Raw genomic sequence first — 20,811 nt, 5'->3', positions numbered from 1 at the left:
AATCTCTTTCAGTGTAGGTATTGAAATGTGAAATAGGCCCAGTAACTAAACTAAGGGCAAACTAAATGTTGTTGTTTCAGATAGGAGCTATTACTTCAGCAATAACTAGTGTCTCAGACTATTTTCAAATATCATGAAAAATCACTCCTGATTTACAAGAGAAAGAATGGCCTTTCAGATGCACAGGAACACCTTGAACACCCTGCCCTGCCACACATCTATGACTACACCAGTGCTAGTTTAGATTTCTTCTTCTTGTCCTATCTACCCTGGAGAAAACTTAAAAGAGCAGGGGACTATTTTGAGAAGTATCAGAAGATAAAGTGTACAGATACAACAAGGTCACAGTTTTTTCAGCCTTGGCTCTGGGTGTTTCTCACCATGTCAGAGCTGGACTTGAGGATGGGATAACAAAGTAAAGGCCTAGTACAACCATGGCCTTTCATAATTCAAGGAAACTCACACTGGATAACGCTCCTGTCTTCTGCTTTGGTTCCTGCCCAGTACTACCCATTAGGAGTACTGTGGATATTTTCCTTGATACTTTTACAGCCCCAGAGGAAGATGATGGTTTATGCTAATGTTGTCTTCGGTGGGATATTACCAGAAAAGATGCCTGGGCCATTGCATCCAGTGTGCAGGTACAGTGGTTCTTACTAATCTCATCTTCAACTAACTACACACCTGTGATTGATTACTGGCTTGTTTTTCCACAACATGCACAAACATGCAGAAATGTGTGGGGTTTTTTTTAAGTGACCACTCTATACATCACCTTTTAAGGTTGTAGAGATCAGATGCAGCCCACAGAATACAGGCTGAGAAACATGATTAAACTTCCTGTGGCATAAGCTAATCTTAAGTTTTGCTGACTGTTCTCATTAGACAAGCCTTGTTGACAGCTTTAGTCTATATCAATACTATATGGCCAGCAATTGATAAAGCAAAATATGGACCTTTTTTCCTAGTGATTCACATTACAAGACAGTTACTTTATTGTTGTGTTTGTAAGTTAGATCGTGGCAGTACCTTTTTTTTTTATTGCATTGAGATGATCACTGCTTTAATATATATCAGAAGCTCCAGTCTGCTATAGGTTTCCACTCATGTTTATCGCTGTGGGTATAGGTGGACAGACTGACCTAAAACTATTGGAAATAGATACAAGAATCTGCAGTACACAGAAAGTGATAGTACCTATTCTTGTGGATTTAAGACCTGTGAATCAGTCCCTGGTCAAAGTAGAGATCAGTATGAATCCTGGGAAAGGAGGGCACTGCAATGCTGGGAAAATGGATATACCTACAACAGGGACCACAGCGGGTCAACAGACACAAACAGGTCAAGTCATAGATCAAGCAAAGATCACAGCTACCACCTAAAGCTGTGCAATAAATGGTGGCTGGCATTTGAACACCTGTGGCAAAAATCTAGGACAGAGCTGCTGGCTTTCAGCATAAAAATGCCTCACTTCAGAGATATTTCACTTTACCCTTTCCTACAGAGTTGGTGGGGTTTTTTTTCTTGTTGATAAAAAGCTTTACCTATTTCTTTCTTGTCTTGGCTTAACCAAGGTACCAGTTACAAACACTGTAAAGAACCACCACTGGCTTACATGCAAATATTTGTTTCAGTTTATAGGGCGTAAACTGTCCCTTCTAAGACAACCTTTCTATTACCCAGCGCTTTGACTTTTTACACCAGTCACTGGTAGATCTCTTCAGAAACCATAAAATCTTCACTTGCCCTCTCCTCACAAGGCAAAGCATACGCATCAAGGCATCCCAAGCAATCACCACCACCACCACCTACATCACAGTTGAGGCTGCAGGCCAGAATGAATAAAACTTCTCAGGCTCCACTGTCCCAACACTGAAGTGAAAGCAGCCATGAGCTCCCAGCATGAATCCTTTAAATCAGGGAAAGCTCCTTCTGGCCTCACAACAGCATTCTCTGCCACCTGGATGGCCCTCCAAGTAGTGCCTGTCTTGTCTGTCAAAATGGTAAAAGCAACCCAGCTCCTTGTCTAAAAGAAAGCAATAAAAAGCATATGAGTAAGAAAGTAACTGCATAAAATGAAAAGGACCTTCAACAGCATAAACTTTAATTATCCACTTGTACTACGGTTGTTCACTGTAACACATACCAAGTGTAAAACTGCAGAAACAAGTCCTCACACAAGAGACTCGAAACCATACAGAAAAACTTCAGGACCATATGGGACTCGGTTCCTTATTTGCTGTATTGGTAACAAAAGGCATCCAAGATAAACAAACCCTGTTTTCAGGCAAAGTTAATGCCTGTTTAGGCTTCTGTAAATCTCTCGTTACTGGCGAGCAATGCCCATACTGGAGAGGCACACCAACAGTGGAAGACAGACAGCGGTACCTCTGTAGGTCCAGGGAGGCTGGGAGGAGGCAGGGTAACTGTCTCTTCTGGGACTTGTAGGAGTGTTTCCTAGCGTATAAAGAGCTGCCAAGATGTATCTATCCAATTACCTTCATGATTAGTCCATCCTTCTCCTAAAATTTTTCCCTCATTACCTTCCTCAGTTTTGCTTTCCAAATGAGCCGGGTTCAGACCCAGGAAAAGCTCAGAGCTCCCGAGCAGCTGTCTCACCAACAGTTAGGTTTTCAGACCACATATCCTCCAACTGCTGGCAAGTGGGTTTTCACTACTCCTGAACCTAATTATAATGTATTTTGGGGGGGATTTTAAAGTAAATGCTGTTTACCAATAACTATGCTGGTTGCCATGCAGAAGCACGCCCTTAGCACACAATCACGACAGCAGTTGTAGACAAGACTGACTCATTAAATCTCAGAAAATACAACTGGGAGAAGTCTCAGAAGTTGGTCCCTACCCTAAAAGCCCCAAGGGAGAGATCAACAACAATGCTGTCTTCTGTAGCACAAGCAGTATAGCACCTAAAAAACATATTAAGTCTTCTGCAACTTTTAAGGCAACGCCTGCTTCCCCCTCCAATGATTTAGGACATCACATCTTTTAAAACAAGCCTTAAACGATACCTCAAGATTAAGTGCTCACTAATAATAAAACTGACTACAAGAGTAAAATTTGTTCAAGAAGCAGACACCTATACTCTATGGTATTTTTTTTTAAACTTCCATTTCCTGTGGCTTTGCTGCATGTGTATATATAGAAAGCAAGGGAAATTCCAAACAAGATGCCACACCGTTGTACTCAGAACAGCAGTGCTTCTCATTCTAGAAAAGGGAAGTCTCAAATTCTTTTTCTACAAAGTCTATGTGAATTCAAAGTATGCTGTAGTAATATTTCCTAGTACCATGCTCTCAGCTGAGGAGGTTCAACTGAAAACCTACAGTGTAAGAAATACTTACAAAGCACCAGTTCAAGCCAGCAGGACCTCAGCAGAGGGATGAGGTATGGGGTTAAGCACTCCTGCCATCTCACCTGATGCCTCAAATTGCTCACCAAGGGCAAAGGGCAGCCCAGCACCCTCACTGAAGCATTCCTTGCCAAAGATTCCCTGCCCACAGGCTGTCCCAGCCAGGGGGTCAGAACTCCAGCAAGGTGAGGTGGGGATTTACAAGGTGCTGCAGAAACTGCTTACACAGGGGCTCCTGAAAGGCACCAACCATCCCAACTGGCCCAGCACTTCTGTGTCTCCACTCCCACTGCTGCTCAGTGTGTTCTTCCCCTTTCTCTGTAGTACATCCACTTTTCCCTCCTCTTTTTACATTTACTGGTAAGAAGCTGTTGGTGCAGGAACTCTTCACAACATGTGCTGGATGTATGGTGTTGATAATGGCCGACAGCATCCCTCAGGAGCTTGAGATATTTTCACAGCACACAGAGCTCTGCTGCAGACAGCACTGAAACAGATGGTGGGTTATGAGACAGCTTATTTCTAGAAGGCACCAAAACAACCTATTTGAAGCATGTACTTGGCTTAACCACACTTGTTCCCTCACCATCCTTCCCCAGGCCAGCCCTCCAGCATGCTTTCTGGAAACTTGGTTGACAGATGGGCCGAGTACCCATGAGTGGGGCAGATCTGGCTGCTTGTGCGGATGCCCACCTTCTCCATGTCACATGAACTCACCTTGCCCAAGGCTCTCACACTCTTAATTTCTCAAGGAGTGGGAGGGAGGAAAAAGTAGTGGGGCCCAATTCTGCAGCGCTTGCTGATTCACCTCCACCCCCTCCCTGTCACAGCTGCTACCTTCTTTCCCTCCTCCTCCCCGCTCCTGCACTCACCCAATCTCTTTGTCAAAGCTGTCTTCATACAACAACTGTTTGTTTGTTTTTAATCACCAATAGCACCTTCTTGGTCACACACAAATATCGCAGCAGTTTTTACAAGAGGGACGCACACGTTACCAGGCAAGCCTGGTATCTGCCCTACTGGCTTTTCGGACAGCACTAGCACTCTCCATGCCTTGCTGAGCTTCTGGGTCCCTGCTGCAGCCAGACTTCCCCATCCCAAACCTGCCCCGCACAGCCCAAAATGGCATGGCCGAACGGGACAGCGGGTGTCACAGCTCCCTGTCCTGCTCCACAGCAGTCCGGACTTGGGCGATGCCCAGGGGTGCCTTCTCTGCTGAGAAGCCCACGCCAAGGGAAACAGTGCCTTGCTGGCCCAGACGGCAAGGTGTCAACCTGTGGTCTCCCTCCAGCTGTGCCCCCACAGCTCTCCCTGGGCTAGGCCAGCTGCGGTTCACCCGAGCCAGCCACCTGCACCCGCCACCTGGGCCCCAGGCTGGGAGCAGAGCCACAGGCACACATACCTGCTCTGGGAGCAGCCCCAACAGTGACCAGACCCACTCGCAAAGCCCTGGGTTTTTCCTGTCTGGTGCAAAGCCGGAAGCAGATCTCGGACCGCGCTGCAGGGTAGGATCTCCATCCCTCTCGGAACATGCAGTGAAGGAGGTGAGAGGAGGTCAGATCTCCTTCAACTAAGCGATTCCAGCTCCTTCGAGGAGCGAAAGCCACAAAGGAGCTCAGACACCCACAGAGGAATGAGCCCCTCATTCTGACCATCACCACCACATCTCAAGAAAGCTCAGGCATCCAGAGAGACATGCGAAGGTCCACAGCCATTTGAGGAAGAACATCGCTGATTAAGGGGGACTTGGTGGGATGTGAAGTGACTCATGCACACAACAGCTGAACAGAGTCTGAAAGAGCATCCTACTCCTCCTTTCCACCATCTGAACTTGCCCTCGGTGATGCAGATCTAATTTAGTGGGTCTCAGCTCCTCTTCTGACCTCAGCACTGAGCACCTTCTGCTCCACCTTCTGCAAGACCCGTTCTTACCCCTGCCAGCTGGAAGGGCAGAGCTTTCCCACTTACCACTTCCAATGACAGCCAGCAGATGGGAACCAGACATCTCCGGAGGGAAATGGATCTTCCTTTGATCCTGGCTGCTGTGATAAGCAGCCTCTTTGCCCACCACCAAACCCACTCCTAACCTGAACCCTAACCTTGAGCAGAGGTTGGTCCTTACCAGCAGGAACATGTCACACATGAGATACACCTACCGGGTACATTTTATGAACTGCTCCTTCAGCACTGACCACTCTGCACTGCCAGAGCCACTGAACAAGCCCCTAAGAGAACAGGTTTAGGGTCCCTAGAAAGTAAGAGCTAGAGCAGTTCCTATCTCTTAATGGCATCTGAGACTTGTTCAAGCAGTTTGCAAAAGCCCACCTCTGCCACCCGCATGGCACAACGGGACAGTCAAAGCAAAGAGCCAGAAAAGCAACAGCAGCAGAGCGAGGCAAGGTGAGCACCAGCAGCCTGCATCTTCCAGACCCCTCCTTGCGTGGCCTGGCCCCTGAAACACACCCTGTTTTCCAGGCAGTTAAATGATGCACTGAAACAGCACCTGTTACACACACATGTGGTGGGCACAAGAAAGGAAGTGGTTTTAAGGGGGGCATCTTCCCCCACGTTAGGGTACCTCTGTGCAGGCCTACCTGGGCACAGCAGCGGGGAAGGTCTCCTTCCCAGTGACAGCTCTCCAACAACACATCTCCTCTGCTATGAGGCCAGCAAACCTTGACCTGGGAGGGACAAGTTGTACCTGTAGTTAAGGACCAAACAGATGGCAACTGTGAATGTATGTGAGATGATTCTTAGGATGAGGGATGCATCCCCAGTCACACCAGAAATGAAGCAGAAACGTGCAGGAAGTGTGTCTGTGCTTCAGCGCTGCACAACGCAGAGGAGGGGCATCACACCAAATGCAACTGCCTGGAGAGAGTATGAGGTTTAAATGTTATTACAACTTACCTTTATCAATGGCAGGAGTGGAAAGATATACTGTAATTACAAAATTCATTAATAAGGTCCATACTGATCTACTCTAATGCTCTTAATTGCTCTTAAAACAACAGCCTCCCATTTACCAGTACTCATTTGTCCAGGATGCTCTTCCCTGGCTAAATGTGTTAAGAGAAGAAGAGATGCGAAACCAGAGCAAGAGAAGATCCTACAGAACATTCTGCAGGAAGAGCAAGCGAAATCCAGACTAACCTCATCTCTATACAGCTACGTCCTGAGAGCAGCTTTTAAACAGAAAGCTGAAGCTCATGGTACCAGTAATTGCAAGGTCAAGCCTCAAATTAGCCATGAAAAGTAGCGCCCTAAAGGGAAGCTGAAGAGACAATAGATGAAGGTAACACCTCATCACAAGGGAGTGCTCAAGGAATGGTGTGGTTTGTAGGGAATTTGAAACACGTGTAGCAGGCAATAGCCACACACATGCAGGTTTTGGCACAAGAAGAAGTGCGTATACAAGAAGGTATTTTAGCCTTTATTAGAGGGTGAATGCTGCAAAATAAGCTCTGTCTGCCTCCAAGCTTGCACCTCTTTTTTTTTTTTTTTAAAAAAAACAAACCCAAACAAACAGAATTTTGACAGCTCTTCTATGACACTAAAATCGCTTTAAAACCACAAGTAATCTCTTTTAACAGGATTGAGGAGGCCTGGCCCTCTCTCTCTCCCCTGAGCAGTCCACTCGCTGATCATCGGATCCCACTTTTGCCCTATTCCAATCACACTCAAACAACAACAGTTCTTGGAGCAGAACCCAGAGCCCGTGACACCAGCCACTCCAGTCAAGTGCCTCTGATCACCAAGACACACAGCTTGGCCCTAAAAGCACCACACAATTGCCCTTGCTTCTTCAATTATCTCTTGTGTTACAGAGACAAGCAGTCATCAGAAGGCATTTCAGCTCCAGAGGTAACATCAACACTTTCCCCTGCAGCACCTGCGAGGTTTTACACCTTTTCAGGGCCAGTCTTCTTGCAAGAGAGATACTCCAAAACATACAGGACACAGATCGTGCCCAGTGGTGTGCTGGGACTGATGGGAGGTCTCTGACAGCCCAAAAGGCTTGTGTTATATGCAAGTCAGGAGTTCACAGAAGGGATGGCTCTGCAGCGCTCACCGCCAAGCAGAGAGGATCTGGAAAGGGGAATAAGGCAGAAATTGTTTGAAAGAGACACTGATGCAACAAGGGAGACTAGACCAGAGTGTTTTAGAGATAGTTATGTGCAATAAGTCATCTTTTTACATGAATCTCTGTGGCCGAGACCAGGAGCCAGTGTGGGGTGCAGGCAGGCTTTCCCCTCCTACATAAGATCCATCCTTTGATAACCAGATGTGGAATCCCCTGAACTCTCTGTGCAGCGACAGCTCCTGGGGAGGCACAACATGCAGTGGAAAAAGTTGACGAGCACAACCACCTTGCCACCATCACCCAAAGAACGGGTGACAGCTTATTTTGTGAACCGTTTTGAGGCTTTGTTTTGTGGCACCTACACACACCTGTCTCACGGCACCTCACCCCCTCCTACAAAATGTCAAAGATCTTCAACTCCTAACAACAGCCATTGGGGGCAAAAACCAGCATGTGCTGACCAGTGTAACTCCTGTGCAGTGGGGACTGCACTGGTCTTGCCTTTCTCCTCAAGTCAGGGCTTGTGCTCACCCTGTCCTGTTTCCCACTACCACCAGCTCCTTCGACAGGCAGTGGGCAAATGCTAATTTTTACCTCTGTGGTTTCCAGGTGACTCTCTCAGGGAAAGTTTACTAGAGCTTTATCCTTCCTGAAATGGCAGCTAAACTGAATAACCACTTCCTCTTAGCACAGCTAAGGAACTTAACGTGCAGTGTTGCAAACAGTATGAGGACACTCTCCCCCCTGCCTCTGCTGCACTCTCTTGCGTGCATTAATGTCGGTTGCTACACACACTGGGCAGTAACTAGGTTGGGAAATACTCGAGCAGTAAAAGCCACTCTCACAGCCTAGAAAGGCAAGTGCTACCTTTTAAGATTGCCAGCAGTCAGCTTGTGCCTTTGCATTCCCAGCAGCTGTAAACAACCCAGATCCTGCAGTCACCAAAATTTATACCTGGACCTGTTTTAGGGTCTGAGCAACTGAACGACTTTGAGTCAAGCCCCAGAAGGATGCCTACACTATACACACATTCAAATATTTCTGTTTTGCTGCAATATTGAAAAACAAATAGTGAGAACAGATTATAACTTGTAACAGATTTCCACAAAATTGATCTCCTTGGTTGCCACCTTAACCAGAGGGACACACAATGTCCCCAACAACAGAAAAGGACTCCCAAGTCTGTAAGCGAGAAGCTGGGCTTGTGTCTTTGATCACTCTGTCTACAAGCTGGTGTTAATACAGTTATAAGGCTAATGTTTGACTGGACTTTAAAAGTCTCCTCTATGCAGCTTTCAACTTGAGGAAAACAAAGCTGTGACTCATTTCAGCGCTGTGTTTGATGGCACTGTGCACAACACGGGGGCATCCCTGCTGTTCTTCTAGAGATGGTACTAACACAAACCAGAACAAGCTTTGTGCAAGCAGTACAACTGTTTTGACATCATTTCAATGAGACAACCCTGTGATTTCATGGAGAAAGCTCTGGGCTGAGTACGCCAAAAATCTCAGCTTCAGGTCTCCTGTACAGCCACTGTGTATGGTCACAGGCTCCACCAGGGCTCCTCTTTCCAGTGTCTTCCACATAATTTTCCTCCTGGTGCCTGACAAAGAATAAGCAAGCAGGCAGGCCTGGTTCTCTACCCAAGCTGTCTTGGTTTTTGCAAGGACCAGAAAATCGCATCCACTTGCACTTTTAGGCAGTCACTGATTTGACATGCCTGGTTTGAAGAGGCTAACTCTGAGGCCTGACACACCGCTGCAGTTTAAGACCATGCCCCTGTTTGGGGGTTATGTACTTAAATAATTACAATGATCATGCAACTTTTCAAGTGCGTTAAAAGAAAAAAGAAAAAAAAACCCAGTCACCTTCAAAAGCTATACTGACTAACATTCCCAGCTATAGAACAACCAGCAAGTGCCCAGTACAGCCAACCCCATCCTGATCACGAAGGAAAGGATTCTTAGGAAATAAACAGCAGAATAGCTTTTAATCATCCATTAAAGCCATAATGGAAAATTGTGTATGCATGCAAGAGTACTGGTAGGGATTAAACTACACAGAAAAGGACACTGGCACAGAGCCAGTACCTAAAGGAAACACAGAAAGAAACTTACTGGAACTTCTGAATGAAGACAGCAGGTCTAGGCATGAATTATTCACCACGATCAGATTTATGACTATCACAATCAATGGCAAGTTTACAAAAATCACTGAACAGTTGAGCTTGAGGAGAGGAAGGTCGGAAGATCATTCAGTTCAACTCCCGCCTGCTGAAAGCAGGGGCAGCTAGAGCAGGCTGTCTGGGGCTGTGGCCAGTCAGGTCTTGACCACCTCCAAGGATGAAGAGTCCACAACCTCCCTATGCAACCTGCTCCTGGTTTCAATCACCCTCACAGTAGAAAAGTTTTTGCTTATATTTAAATGGAATTTCATGTATTTCAGCTTGTGCCCACAGCCTCTTGTCCTGTCACTGGGTATCAATGAGAAAAGTCTTGGATCCATCTTCTGTACTGTCCCCACATCAGGTATTTAGACCCCGCTGAGCTTCCTCTTCTCCAGGCTGGACAGTCCCAGCTCCCACCTCTCCTTGTTCAGCAGATACCCCAAGGACTCAATCACCCTTGTGGCCCTTCGCTGGAATCTCTCCAGTATGTCCACGTCTCTCTCATACTAGGGAGCCCAGAACCAGACTCACTGCTCCAGATGTGTCTCACCAGTGCTGAGCAGAGGGGAAGGATCACCTCTCTCGACCTGCTGGTAGTGCTCTGCCTAAGGACAACCACCTTTAGTTCCAGGGCCAGCCTGATGCTCACATTCAATGTGCTTACCAGGACTACCAGAGCGACCTTAGATTGAGCTATTTGACACCAGTCAAGCAAAAAAAAAAAACAACAACAACCCAAACCAGCCAAACAACCCACCCGCTCGTTGAATTTGATGAATAATTACTGTTAAAAAAAATAGACCTAATTCTCCCCTTTCTCCTGCCCCGCCCCCACCAACCCCAATCCTGAAATAGATTTTATATATTTATTTATTAACTGTCACATTCAAAGTATTCAAGATCTACAGGTAAATAAATACCCTACAGAGATACAGAGGAGACACCTAAAACCTCAGCTAAAACACTAGAAAAAGTCACTTGTCTCAGGAACCAGTGCTGGATATTCAGAAAAATGGTGTATTTGGCATGGCTTCTAAAACAAACACTTCTGAAGTGTTTATAAGACTACACAGTCCATTGTTGGCAGGAAGGGAGAGTGAAGAGGAAGGAAAGAAATCTACTGGTTTTTTGCAGACTAGAAATTCCTCAATTCTAACGCACAGGCTTGTTTTGAAAACTCAGCTAACAGACTGGTAGAAAGCAAGAGTGCCTTGAGAACCTGGGAGGTCTAATGCAGGTACCTATTTTATAACTAGGTCCCCTAAATCACAGCATGTTAAAATCCTGACAGTGTGGTTTTGCTATACATACATTAGACACCTTCCTCTCCTGGCTGGATATTGTTCAGAGCTATCCCTTCTTCCTTGACTTCACGGTCCATGACATTTGTAGCTTTTTGCAACTTGTGAGAGTTTTATGGTAAGCCTGGGATACAGCGACTGTTTCCGCCTTTTTGTTATGTCTGATTTCCTCATGGCTCAACTGGATGAGATTTCTAAATCACTCTCTTTGCAGCTGCTCTCACATTTTGTGAAGATGATGAATCACACCAGACCATGTGCAAACTAGTGGGCGATAATGTAAAAATCCCTCACGCTTATTGTCAGTGCCTGCAGTATTCCCTCCTCTGTATTACAATGCTGATGTGGCTCCATTGCTCACGAAGGTGAGGTAACAGTGGCATTGGCTAAAACCAAGCAGTCATTTTGGAAACTCTCCCATGAGTTTGTGGGTGCACCACAAATGCGACCTGCAACCTCTGCACTTTCCTCGGCTGCATGAAGTGGCCCCGAGATGCTGAACTACATCTACTGAAGAACTAGAGCAAGACCAAGCACAACACACTTCTGCTGTTTTCTAAGCCAGGAACTGAACCGCTGGGACTTACAGTGAAGAGAAGAAGGGCATTACTCACTACTGATGTTATCAATTTTCTGATCTTAATATGACAGTGAACCTATATATAATTACACTGAACTTCAGCGTGTCCTGAACCTCACTTGCGTGCATACCACATTTAGGACCCTGACATTAAACTAAAAGAGACTGACAAAGGAAGGAGTTGGACTCTGACTAAGAGAAAAGGACTGGAGGAATCTGATAAAAGAAGTGCACGGTTCCTGCCGTCCTTCCAGAAGTCAGCTGTAACAGAGCGGTTAACACAACACACACAAGTGATAACAAGGGAGCATGACCTCATACTAGGGATCTGTTGGACATGGTAGTTTTTTCCAAAGTGACTGCGTTGATGCTAATCATCGCAAAGTTTATAATAAAAAAAATTGTTTGAACTTTTTGAATTCCCTAAGATACTCAATATTGTTTGGGAAGTCATGGATGAAACTTCAGAAGCCTGGAAAGAACAAACATCTTTAAAATGAAAACAAACTAACTTCAATGTCCCACCAAAAGGAACAAGCAGGTGATTTTTAAGTGCCTACCTGACAGCAGGGAGGTGATTTATTCTTGACAAATCCATGTTGGCTGCTACTCATGGTCAAACCATTTCCTCCTTTTTCAGGGTAACAGCTCTTGTAGACAGAAGAAAAACAGTAGATATCGTGAGAGCTACTGACAGAGTGTCATTTTCACATGATGTTTCAATAAGCAAACTAAAAAACATTACCTCAAGGGGTGCAAAAATCAGTCCAGGAGAATATATCAGCAAGGCTCCTCAAAGATGGGTCCTGGATGTAACAATCAGATATTTTCACTATTGCATGGGACAGAAAAGGTCTATTTTATATTTATGTGTTACATTATTATATTTATTTATATATTATACACGTGCAGATCTCAAATGAAAAGAAGGTGCCAGTGCATTGGTGAAAGGAATTAGAATGGCTTTGGCAAACTGGGGAGGTGGTTTGGGAAATGCTGGCAATTCAGCAAGGACAAATACATAGTTTGAGGACAATGAATTGCACAAATACACGATGAGAAATCACTAATGAGGCAATTCCTCAAAAAGGTTCAGAGGCTGGATTGAGTCACAGGTTTCTGCAAATAAGCCAGACAGCAAAGTGCAGAGAATAAACAGGACAGCTGTCAGCTGGATGCGAAGAGAGCCCTCTGCTCCATATGGTGCTTATAAAGCACAGCTGAAGTACTATACCATGCTTTGAAAACTGTACATCAAGAAAAGCATGGTGGGTGGAATTGGACAAAAGGCCAGAGGACTTAAAGGATTATAAAATGACAACAGAGCGGAAGATTGAGAGAAGTCCAGCTACATACTTGCAAGAGGCAAGGAAACCACACAGCCTGCCTCCTAGTCTTTCCAGTACAGCGAGTTCCATTAGTTTCCCTGATCGGAAAAACTCCATGCAGTGTCCACTTGGTCGCTACAAAAAGTTACCCCCTTTTTCTGCCACTGTGCTTACGTACTTCTCTCCTACAAGGAGCCCTTGCAGCCTGCAGAGCCTGCTGCAGCTCTCTGCTAGCCCTACCCTGCTCTGTGGGAGCATGTCGAGGCCCAGCAGAGCACTCCCAGGGATGGAGCAATCCCTCTCACCCTTCCTCCACAGCACTTAAGTTGACTCCAAGGACCACATAAACTAGCAGCTGCCTCCTGCCATCTACCCTTTTCAAACATGACACACATTATGCAGTACTTCTGCAACAAACTGAAGAGAAACAACGCTGTGCACCGCCTCCCACAGCTGCTCACTACACTGCCTGCAAAGAATCTCCAAAATCCATGTAGGCATACAGCGGAAGAGTGTATTTTTGATTAAATCACGTACATGTGTGCACCTACATCTGGTGGTAGGGCAGGAACTTCTCCTGCTGCAGAGCAGCGCTCTAAGCAACAGGTTGTTCAGAGATGCCTCTTCCTTCTGTCCTGATGAAGTTTTTCCACTACGTATGCAAATACCGACAGGGGCTTAGACAGACTATCTAGAAGACGACCTGAACCTGGCTCTTCTGACCTACAGATAAGCCCACTCTTCACCTCGGCCTTCTGGTTCATAGGCAGTCTTTCTTTCTACATTTCCCCTGGAAGAATCAACTGAGGTTAAGTTTCAATAGAAGATTTGGTTCTGCTAATTTAGCTTTCTCTAAAAACCAAAACAGCTTTTCAAAACCTCCTAAGTACCTCCAGGCATGGTACTGTCAATTCTTTCAAACATCCCACCCTGTTTTCACTGATTCTCCAAATACTGCAATTTGGAAATGACTTGGTTCCATGTTCTGCCAAGTGCATGTCTGGGAGGTGCATCATCTGGATGCTTCCCCCAATCCAAGGATGTGAAATACAGACAAAAATTCTGCATCATTGTTGCGCTAGTCAGGAGTAGAAAAGTTATAAAAGACAAGAGATTTTGTTCTTCCAGCCTCCAAAAACCTTCTACTATGCAGATCCTAGCCATGTTTTCACAAAACTGCATGTTTACAAGAAGTTGAATCCCTTTTGCCAGCTCCTCAGTTCCTCTTTTTGCCCAACTCTTCCCTTCTCCGCCCTTCCAGGCTTAACCTTTTGTTACTTTTTTCTTGGCTCCTGTACAAGCCTTTCCACTAACCGCCACCACCTTAGCAATGACTAACATAGTGGCACTTATTTCATTAGGGTCAGACTCAGTGATAGCATCTATCCATTTCTACCTTCCTGTTCCCTGACACAGTGGTAATGGAGTCACATCAACATACTTAAGCTGGGCTGGGCTTTCATCAGCACCAGTGGCTAATGCAAAACTTGGGGGTGGGGGGGTGGGAGTACACTTCCTGTGCCACCCCCCTATCTGGTAACAAAAAATGCCTGATGCACTGAACACAGTTCCTGGATTTTTAACACCTCGATCCAATTCACCAGATGACTTTCTAGATCTCAGCCTCACAGCAGCAAGGCAGCCCTAGTCTTAACAACAGAGACTGGGAGTGGTTAAAGCACCTACGGTTCCTTTGAAACAGCTGAGACTGGAGTGACTTAACACCCAAGCGTGACTCCAAAAAGCCTCCTCTGCCAGGGACTGCTCAGTGCCTGCAACGGGTGGGGAAGGCACAGGGCAGGAGGCTGCTGGAGCCACCAGCAGAGCAGCAATGGGGTTTTACGACCTGTGCCGGGGGTGAAATACATCAGCATGCAGCAGGATGCAGCCAGGTCTGTAACAGCAGAACTCAGGCCAGCTTCAGAGCTTCCCAGTAACCCTGACTTGTCCAGTCTGGTGTTGCTAAAGGAGTGCCCGGCACTGCTGCAAAAAAGGACAGCATAGAAGGGCACTAAATTTATGGACAAGGTGATGAGTGGAAGGGCTGATGTGGGAGAAACACCAAGAAAGCAATCCTGTCTTTGGCAGCACTGGTGAGAACTGCACTTCTGGCTTCACTTTCAGCTTCTCTGCACAGGTGGAGGGTGGCTGTGGGAGCAGAGCAGGGACAGGACACTGCACACACACCGCTACAGCCGCCTCCCTGCTAAGGGGAGGTCTCTCTGGCTGCAGCTGGGTGCTCTGACTTTGTAAGCAGAGGTACCATATACCCGAAACTGAGACACACCTGCTGCAGAGCTGTGTCTTCTGCTACAAAGGAAAACACTTGAGGGCTGACAAAATTATATAAAAGGGGCTGGGGGACAAAACAAAAGGCAAGAAAACAAATAGTACTTTGTCTCATAGTGATAAGAGGAATGCCAGCCAAAGTCATCTGGGAAAGGAATAAAAATCAAGTAAAACTGAAGAAAACACAATGCATACTTAATGCTGGCTCTGCATCGCAGCCCAAATACAACAAGACTTCACAAAGAGACACAGCAGAGGGGCTGGAAGGTAATACATCCTGCAGAAATGGAACTTAAACACTAGACTAAGGTCTGATGTCATCTTTGATGTGCTTGTTATTTCAGGGCAAGGATTTGTAGAAAGACTGTATCTTTCACTAGATCAACTAATACCTTGGAAAAACCAGTTAACCCTCTATCTCATCTTGGTCCGAAATAGTATTTCATCCTTTTCCACATCATAAATACAGCCTGTCCCATCTCCCTGGGGCAGCAAGACCCCAGAATTGGCCTTAGTTGTGGTAAGGCTGAAAAATTCATTACATTTTTCCTTCAGTTTTTCCAAAAAGAAAAAGATCAACAGTTTCAGAGTAAGACTAGTGTTTCAGATGTTAAGAGTCTAAAAAAATTCATTAAAAGCTTCAGCAATTGTACTACAGTAATGTTCTCAGAAAGTTCCCAGAACTTTCCTAAACACCTAAGTTTCTTAACATACATTTGAACCTCCCAGTACACCTGAACACATATGCAAAAGAGACCTGATGCTTAAAGATTCTGTAGGATCAAGGATGTATCAGCACATACCATTAACATTTAAAGTTTCTCATGCTTCTACCTTTCCACAAAACCAGAAGTAGTTCAAACCAGTAAAGACAATGACAAAACTCCTCAGTTGCTGCAAAAACGACAGCACTTTCCACCCCGGTGTTTGGGAAGGCTTTTGAAATAGAATTCCTCACATGCAGGACCAGCTTTCTGTTTTCTTCTCAGCTCCCCTTCTTACAATCAAACGAAGAAAGTTATTTGCTTCTGTAATGCTGGGAACTACTGGTATTCTGAAGCACAACTCGAGTATTTTCCTTCAGAATCAGAAAAAGAACCAAAACAGTTTTAGGGAAGATTTTTCCCTTCCATTTCTCAGAGCTGGGTCATTTGGGAGGGGAGACAGGAACAGAAGGAAACAGGCATGGAACTTGGAGAGGACCAATGACTATAACTTACAACAACGCAAAGCCTTCCTCACCCTTTCTAGCAAGTCAAGCTTTTGTAAAAATCACAAATCCATGTCTTAACTGATACAGGTTGGCACAACCTCCCACAGAAAGTGTGAACTAGCATTTATAGGCAGAGTATCTTCTGTGAGTCAGTCAGGAAACGTTACATCTTTTGCCATTTCAAGGTTCGTTTTAAGCTCCCTGAACATACCAGGGCAGTGATCGGGTGCCATGACAAAGACAAAAAGAAGCTGGGAATTGGAGAGTCAAACCGAAGACACTGTGCTAACTTACAAATCCAGTTCTCATCACCACTATACAGCTTGGGTCACCTTCTAAGCAATGAAATGCAGACAACATACAGAATATCTAGAAAGGGAACCAGATAGAGATACACAGAAAGGCTTCCGTGCAAGGAAAGATATTTAAACTCAAACTTCTTAAGTAGGAAAAGACATGACTGATGTCTGAGGTTTATAAAATCATGAGCAAACAAGGTGGAGAATGGAGGATTAGTACTTGCTGCTTTTCACAATGCAAGAATTCAGTATCAAGTGAAAATGAAAAATGCTGAAACCATAAAGTTATTGCACAGAAAAGGTATAATCAGATTTAGTAACTCACTGCCATGGGATGTTTTGGATGGCAAAAGGATAAACGGTTTCCAAAATGATCAGATGAACCGAAGGAAAGAAGATTTAAGGCTCAGAAGTCCCTCAATCACTAGGTGACAAAAGCCAGCACGGAATCCTCAGGGAAGTAAGATTAGAAACAGCACAAATGTATAGTCATCGTTCTATTTTTCATCACTGGCCTCTGTCAGAGGCTGATCCTAGACTCTTTACCAAGGACTGTAGTTTTCACATTCTTGTATTGGTATGCGCAGGGAACAAAGCTCTGCACCTCTTCTTGCTTCTGGGAGATTCCTACAGAAAATCTGTCTTTGGGTGTTTGCATAATGGATTTTAGTCTTGTTCATTCTAGCTGTCTCTGAGCATCTGGAAAATGGACATGTAAGAGGGAAAAAAAATCACATTAGCAGATGATGTAATTTCTTTTGATGACTGTAAATTATGTGCTGGTGCACATGTACCACTACTACAGTGTAACTACCTGAAGGACATACTGAAATTACTGAGTGTCTGACATTGCGTAATGCTCTTCTGGGTCCAGATATCACTTTACTTAACTTGTTTCTGTAAAATACACCAAAAAGGGCCAATCCAGGTAGCAATCCAACTGAAAGGATAGACATCCCTATGGTACCAAGCAAGCAGTAATTGTTGGTTTCTGGCCATTGACCTACGTTGCCTCCTTCACTTAAAATACCTCCAAAAATTCTATCATATATTAACAAACAACCCAGCCCAAAACCTAAAACATCACCAGTCAGATTTTCTTTATTTGCAGGTTACCTTCAGCTAGTCTGTTCAGCAGAAAAAACATTTTGCTTAGTGTTTGCCAGTCAGTAAGACTGGTCCCTGGTCATAACAGCACAAAGCAAGCAGTCCAAAACCTGTAGTTTCCAATTGCTGCTTTTAAAAGGGACCTTTCTGAGGAACCCATTTTAATAGCCTTACTGTAAATGCATCGTTTGCTGAAGGCACTTGGAAGTAGTGCCCTTTACAACAGGTATACTGACTATAATGTGATTACACATCTTGATACCACTAACAAATGACAGGAGAGCTCTTAAAGCTATCTGTGGCACAACACAGCCCTCCCCACCCACCCAGCAGATCTATTAAGAGAGTGTCTGAATGAACTAGAGGAACCTAAACTTAAGATTTTCACGATCTTCTCCACATCCTCCACCCCCAGGATATTTTCTCTAAATGCCCACTGAATAACCTGGAGGAAGACACACGTATTGTGGTTTCCCGTCTCCGCAGCAAAGTGAAATTCCCTTTGCTTAACTACCTGCTAGCTGTGTAACATGGCATTTGCTTCACAGTTTATCTTAATGAAAAGGCATGCAGACAGCACAGCTGTGTTAGGGTCACAAAACTCCTCTGCTGGAGACTTACATTTGAAAATCCAGGGATTTTGCATCTATCTGCTCAAGATAAAGAGTATGCTTCCCACAGTTCTTTGAACATGTCCCCTTTCACACACCCCCAGTTTTATCTGTGTACTTTTGGCCATGACCACGACCATGCAGGAGAACAGAACGTTCACTTCCTTCTCTAGCTCACTGAAATTCCCTGATTTCACCATGCGCAGCACACTGCGGCGCCCGAGGACACGGCACAGGAAGCAGAGAAGCTCACTTCTTGACAGCCAGAGGACAACACAGCTGCCTGGGAAAGCATAACAGACACTTCACTGTAATTTATTCAAGTAAGTTTTGCAAGTAGCCATGACCAGGGGCATGTGCATACACATACAAACAGACAATTCTATCATGAAACCTGGGGTGACAGCTAGAAGAAGCATTTACTGCCACAGCTACAAACTCTTCCTAGAACACTGTGTTTTTAAAACTACTAATGTCACAAAAACCTGCTGCAATTGAGAACAGTCACCATGTCCAGCCTAACTTTTATTTGACCTGGGGTTTTCAAACCAACCTGCTACAGCAGCATTAGAGTTGCATTAGTCACTGCAATACCATAATGCCTCTATGCCAAAGTGGAACATACTTATGCCTGTAATAAATAGGTTAAAGAATCCTCCTAGAAGTCAGAAAAATTACCTCAGGTCACCCATCTCAGTACTGGCCTGGTAAAACTGCCAATAACATCAGGAACCAAAATCCTAAAGTTAGGGCTGAGGAAACCCAATTTTTTTTTTTATTTTTTTTTTTTTCATTTGAACAACTTTAAAGACCTCCACATCGTGCATCAGAACAGCAGGAGCAAGTCTGGTGGTGTCCACCATTAAAGCAAACTATAAGCCATATAAACCTCATGTAGCAATGCCAACTGCTTGTGCCTGCTACCTACCACTTAGCAGCTCTGTTCACGTCTGCTCAATCAGAAGCAAAAATCACAGCAGCGTTACTGGAAACTGCAAACACAGTCATATACATATCTTCGTTCCTGTAAGATAAAGACCATCTTTGGAAGTGCTCCAAAGAACATCTCTTAACACAAGAGGCAATGTGATCTTGAAGAGACAGTTTTATTCATTTATTGAGAGCGCTAACCAAGCCCTCTTTTCTCCCCTGCCTCCCCTGACCATGCAGGAGGAACAGGAGAGAATTTCTCATGTTTCCTGGACAGGAACATGAAAACGTCACCCAAATCCACTTATGAGATAGGAGTGCTGATGTCCAAAATAAAATCCCTGCACGTTAGAGACTGTTACAAAACCATCAGCATTCAAGTAACCCCAAAGGGCTGGCGTCACTCCGCATAACCAAGAGAACCCAGAAGAAATGTGGAAATTCCATCCTTAAGTCATTGACTGCAACATCCTCCGGCAGTTTTCATCACTGGTATCTCAAGTAAAAAAAAAAAAAAAAAAATCTTTCATCTCACAGTGTGGTCTCTTTTATGGCTTGTTACTTGAACTGTTACGTGTGCAGGTTTTTTCTGGTTCAGAGTACATCCAGAAGGCCAAGAGCTTTTTTCTTTTTTTTCCCCAAGCAGATTTTTTAATTCTTCTGGGTTTTTCCCCCCATCTCCCCATCCAACGACTGAATTCTGTACCTGCGGTCAGAACCGCCATGTGCCAGATGTTATCACGCCGTCACGTGGCCAGTCTGCCATATCACACAGCCACGTGGGTTGTGTCACCCCTCCTGAACAGGTTTCCCAGCGTTGCTCATCCCCTCTCCATGATCAGGGAACTGCTTGTCCAAAAGTACAGAACCGCATACAGCACAAGTGTGAACCACAAACGGGCTCTGGATGTTACCACGAACAGGTTCACGATATGAGCCGTGAACCAAGAACAAGCTTCTGATCATCTTTCTGAGCCCCAGAGAGAGAGATGTGAAGGCTTTCGAGATGCAGGACAGCTTCGAAGCAGCGCATGGACACAAGACAGACAACAGCTGCATCATTCACTACATCACATCACCCTTCTCTCACACAAATCTCTTCTTTCCCCTGCCCTAGGATGCTCCTTATACTTTTAAACTCTTTCATTGCTCAGTCTGGCATGAGCTGCCAATCCAAGGCAGAGATGTACATGGTAACAACCATCAACGCTGCAGAAACTCAAGGGGAAGGATAAAGGAGAGAATAATCGGAAAGACAATGTGTTCTCTCTCCTTACCACGCATCATAGCGCTCGGGCTTCTTCACTCCACAAGTGTTAAATACAACTGGTTTTGGTCTTTTTCTTGCCAGCAGAAGGGAGGACCAGACTTTGGAGCTTGCTGAAGATGCCGACTGTAACTGCGGTAGAGACCACAGAGCAGGTATGAGACATGGGTGGGATCCCACCTGCAGCCATGGTGACACTAAGGAGAGGGGAGGCTGCAGTCGCTGCATGTAGAGAATGTCCACCTCCAAACCTCCCCCGCCCTC

General features: G+C 45.1%; 1 long non-coding RNA gene across 3 annotated transcripts; it reads right to left on the bottom strand.

Moving 5' to 3' along the window:
* Positions 1–119: 119 nt before the first annotated feature.
* Positions 120–18,034, bottom strand: LOC114012974 (uncharacterized). Of its 3 annotated transcripts, XR_008745545.1 has the most exons (5): positions 12,249–18,034; positions 12,064–12,153; positions 10,078–10,227; positions 4,773–6,241; positions 120–3,857 (listed from the first exon to the last, which is right to left on the bottom strand). It is a non-coding gene; the product is annotated as an uncharacterized LOC114012974 (long non-coding RNA). The 3 variants fall into 3 exon arrangements; XR_008745543.1 differs by having other exon boundaries at positions 120–6,241; XR_008745544.1 differs by lacking the exon at positions 10,078–10,227 and having other exon boundaries at positions 120–6,241.
* Between the last annotated feature and the right edge of the window lie 2,777 nt (positions 18,035–20,811).

This window comes from Falco peregrinus, chromosome 2 (genome assembly GCF_023634155.1).
Source record: "Falco peregrinus isolate bFalPer1 chromosome 2, bFalPer1.pri, whole genome shotgun sequence".
Classification (NCBI taxonomy): Eukaryota; Metazoa; Chordata; class Aves; order Falconiformes; family Falconidae; genus Falco; species Falco peregrinus.
Note: the sequence above shows the minus strand (reverse complement) of the source record. Positions and strands in the feature narration are given on the sequence as shown.